General features: G+C 49.7%; 1 pseudogene; it reads right to left on the bottom strand.

Moving 5' to 3' along the window:
* Window positions 1-331: 331 nt before the first annotated feature.
* On the bottom strand, window positions 332-2,955 carry LOC115370492 (uncharacterized; annotated as a pseudogene).
* Between the last annotated feature and the right edge of the window lie 1,921 nt (window positions 2,956-4,876).

Raw genomic sequence — 4,876 nt, 5'->3', positions numbered from 1 at the left:
AAAACCTTCGTGTCCCCCATTAAAAACTGCATACATGCCGGATTTACCTACAAGAGGATGTTGGCCTGCTGTTTTGTCTCCAAAGCGTATGTGACATGCCGATATAGCGGCTACATACACCTTGACAGTGGAAAATGGAACTATTTATCCAATAGTTCCTGCAGAAATGTCAGAATAACGGGGACAGGGCTCTGGAAAGCCACCACCCCTGCTTTTACGCACCGATCCTCAAACGTGCACCACTTACCATCATATGTGCAGAGTGTAGAGGAGGCTCTGGCACTCTGGATAGTCGTAATGACACTTGATGGAAGACCGATAGTAGTCAAGTTTAACTTCTCACGGGCCAGGCCCACAGAGCCATGCGCTCTGGGTGAGGGTGGAAGATCTCTCCGTGCGCCTGCGACAGGAGATCCCTGCAAAAGGGCAAGGGCCACAGTTGGCCGCACAGTATTTGAAATATCTCCGCTAGCCAGTGCTTCCCCCACTAGCGGGGAGCTATTAGAATCAGAGTGTGACCCTTCTCCCGTACCCGGGCGAGAGTAGGAGCGATCAGCTCTAATGGAGGAAAAGTGTACAGGAGGACACGCGGCCACTCGTGCACTAAAGCATCCAACCCCATCGGAGCACTCTGTCCGGTCAGGGAATAGAACAGAGGACACTGAGCATTCGCTTCCGACGCAAAAAGGTCTATCTCTGCCCGACCGAATTTCCTCCATATCTGAACCACTACCTCGCCGTGGAGATTCCAATCCTAATAGCGAGGATTGCCTCTGGACAGCAAATCTGCCCCCAGGTTCAATATGCCTAGCACATGCGTGGTTCTTAGTGATAACAAGCGAGAGCTGCTCCACATAATTAGTCTGTGTGCCAACGTGTGCAGATGACGGGAACGCAGCCTCCCTTGTCTGTTGATATACGACACTACCATGGTGTTGTCCGTCCTGACCAGAACATGCTGCCCTCTCAGAAAGGGCAGAAAATGTTTCAGTGCCAGTGCGACAGCTTGAAGCTCTAGACAGTTTATGTGAACCAACTGCATCTGAGACTTCCATGTACCATTTATTATCCTGCCCAAGCGTGTGGCTCCCCAGCCCGCCCGAGAGATATCTGTTGTAAAAACTTTTCTTGCCAGGACAGTACCCATGGTGACACCTGAGGTCAGAAAAGCTGTGCGTTTCCAGGGGCGCAGAGTGAGTACGCACACCATGGAAACCAGGACTAACCCTAACCGTGGTGCACAGGGTTCAGCTTGAGTGAAGCGACCCACCACTGAAAAGGCCTCATGTGTAGGCAGCTGAGTGGGATGACTACCACTGCCGATGCCATTAAACCCAGCAGTTTGAGACACATTCTGAACTTCAACTTCGCACTCCTGCAAAAAAGTGCCAGACAAGCCAGAAAGGCTTTCACCCTTTCCACTGACAGACGAGCCTTGAATGCGACTGAATCCAGAGCCAGGCCTATGAAAGTAATGTTCTAGGCCGGGAGCAAAACGCTCTTTTCCCGGTTTATTGTGAAACCCAGGGTCTCCAGATGTGACGTGAGCAATCTGGTGTGAGCCTGGGCTTGTTGGGGAGACTGTGCCACCACAAGCCAGTCGTCTATGCATATCGCGAAGCGCATCCCTCCCTCCCTCAGGGGTGCAATGGCAGCTTCAGTACACTTTACAAACACAGTCCAAACAGGAGCACCAGATATTCGTACACCATGTGCTGGAAGGCGAATCTGAGATATTTTCTGTGAGGGAAATAAATAGGGATGTGAAAATAGGCGTCTTTTAGGTCTATGGATGTGAACCAGTCGCCTGGACACACGAGGCGTATCAGAGTCGAATGAGTCAGCATTCTGAACCTGTACTGCGCGTGGTTTAGAGCGCGTAGGTCTAATATGGGCCTTAGACCCCCGCTCTTCTTTGGGACCACAAAGTATCTCGAGTAGCACTTTCCTGGGAATGCACAGCTGCAGTGCTTCACCTTCTCTCTTCTTTTCCTCACAACGTTTTTGCATAGTGGCGACTGCTGGGCCGAATAAGCCTTTCAGGTCCACGGGAACGTCGAGGAGTTGAGTCTTCTCCTTCTGAGAAAGACTGGACAGGTTAAGCCATCTAGCTCTCTCTTGAGTGACCATCAAGGCCATGGCTCTTCCGGAGGCTTGGACAGCGCACTTGTGGAGACGCAGGCAGAGGTCTGTCGCCACGCACAATTCATCCCACAGGGCTGGAGTGGGTGAGTTCGATATGTCATCCTGCAGTTCGGCCTGGTAAGCTAGCAGCATCCACGAAATGTTCAGGGCCCTCACCAACATAGTCACCACCCTGTCGCCTTTCTCGGTCACCGACGACTGGAAGCAGTCTGCTTTGCCAGCAGTGGTTCGACCGGGGGCAGGTGGGAGAGACCTTTCCCCTCCATGTTGACACAGCCAATCGCCGTCCCTCCCTGGACGGGGTTCTTGGCTGAGAGTGGATTGCTCCATGACCGAGTGGCCTCCTCCAGGCACTCGGGGTAAATTGGCATCAGCTGTCTGGTTGAGGATTTGACTGTCGGCAGCCTCTTTCCCTTGTAGCGAGACGTGGTGGTCATGGTGAGGACGACAGGCCACGCAATGCCCAGCTTTGCAGCCGCTCTCTTGCAGACATCGTGCAGGTTCATGCTGGCAGCCGGATTTGGAGAATCACTGTTCGCACCACCCGTGGCCATCGGCTTTGCAGCCGGAGGGAGAATAAAGGGTTTGTTATCATCATCCCCGTCGTCGTAAGAACCGAGGCTGATGCTGATGGACTCGTCCCGATTCATCTACCACAACACCACCATGCTCCGCCATCAGGCTGGCTACGGGCTCGTCGGGGTCAGTTAGTGGGGCAACGGCGTGGAGCTGTTCGCCCCAGCTGGATTCCGCCGGGATGGTGTGTCCCTCAGGGCTCAATCCCTGAGGTGGGGGATTGGCTAACCCCATCATAGGGTCCGCTTCCGATAAGCTAGTTTGGCACGCTAGCCTGCATCGGCGGGTCTTGACTGAGAGGCGTGCACAGTGCTCACAGGTAGCCAGGGATGCTAACGCGGCCTGGACGTGCTGCAGCCCTAGACACACGTGGCAAGCAGAATGGGTGTCTGCTCAAGCAATTTTGTTGCCGCATGCACACGCCTTGGCAGGCAGCTTAACCTCGTCCATGGTGAGGACAAGTTTAGGCTCTGCCATTGGTCCGACCAAGTAGCTTTGTACGAGAAGCAGTGAGCGGCTGGTATGGTGTCCAGCCTCACCAGCTACTGTTTGGAGACAGTCCAGCTACTGACTCAGCACCAGTGCAGCGCCAGGTAGCATTCGGTGACCGAGTGGTTAGCTCGCTCTGTGAACTGAGACGCTAGCCTGTTAACTAGCCACCGGCCGTCTGAGAGATTGCTTCTGGGAGCGAGAAGAGGTTTTAGACTGAAGGTAGGACGTTATGTAAGGCTTTTATAGCAGAAGGAAGTCCCTCCTCTAGGAGGCAGACATCACATCTGTCTGCCAGTCAGGACTGGTGTAATTTAAAATAGATAAAATAAAATAGCTTCTGGGGGACAGCGCGGAGGGCGTGTCCAATAGTGAGATACCGAAACAAATGTTGAAAGAGAGCTATTATTATAACAGCTTCAGCCGCCATGAGCCTACGTTTTATTCACTTCAATGAGTTATGACGCACATTAATCTGGTTGATTTTTTGTGGCATGTAATTATTTGCTTGACATTCATTCAAATGTTTTAAGACGAGCAACAACCCAAAAATCAGTATTACATTCTCAGAAAGGTGTCATTTTTTTTAAAATCTAAAATAACTCACACCATACAGAGGTAACATCACTTTAATAGCACATTCTTTACCAAGAGTGGAAGAATTACATTTTCCACACATTAATGTACCTGACACTTTTTGAGCACTTTTACATTTTGAGAATTAAGTCAGCAATTTAAATTTCACTTGTAGCACTGTGTAATTGTATGATGTTTTAGCACAATCTATTGCTGTACATTTGTACGCAGACTCAGTTACAAGCTTTGTAGTAGTATTGTTGTAGTATTAATTATAAAGGCTGTATTTTTATACCACAACACAACTTATATTAGCACAAAGAAATAATTAAAAGAGCTGCAAGTCAAGCAACAATGATAGAGGCCAAACACCAGTCACAATGAATCTGCTGTTACCAGGAACATGAAGAGGTAAGGCTCAGTTAACTACACACAGCAGATGTTTACTTGAAGAACAAATGCTGAAGCTGATTATTAGTTCCATGGACGGTGCCACTGGTCTGACGGCCCATCATTCGGAAACCCCAATACTCCGAAAAATGTCCAATTGGACCAAAAACTCAGCTACCTTGACAAAAACTCTGTAGTAAAGCTCATAGGAAAAACCACAAGGGTCTTCGAATTATCACGGGATTGCTCAGGTCTATAAGTCTGACCGCCTATTATCCCCGAAAACCAATGCCTGTTGCTCTGTAAATCCACACTGTGGAATTGCTGGAGTTTTGCATCCCTGCTGAGAAATGCATCCACCCATTTAGCCTTTAACCATACCCTGAGGAAACCCCTGCCTAATGCTAAACCACATTCACAGAGTGGACACGGAGACATCCGATTTCCACCACTGCACTAGTCTGACACCTGGTCCTAAATGTCCCTTATGTTGCGTCGAAGTTAGAGATGTTCTGAGACAGTCACAAAACCAAAGCATGAAGCTGGAGGTACGTGGCATGGCAAGTTATTGTTTGCTTTCCTCTATTTTCCATGGCAACTCTTCAGTTCTCTCTAAATCAGCTCTTGTCTCGGCATCTCTCAGTCAAACTTTTAAGAATATCAAGCAAACTGAGGATGCCCACATATCTTCTGGATGTTG

This window comes from Myripristis murdjan, chromosome 13, assembly GCF_902150065.1.
Source record: "Myripristis murdjan chromosome 13, fMyrMur1.1, whole genome shotgun sequence".
Lineage (NCBI taxonomy): Eukaryota > Metazoa > Chordata > Actinopteri > Holocentriformes > Holocentridae > Myripristis > Myripristis murdjan.
Note: the sequence above shows the minus strand (reverse complement) of the source record. Positions and strands in the feature narration are given on the sequence as shown.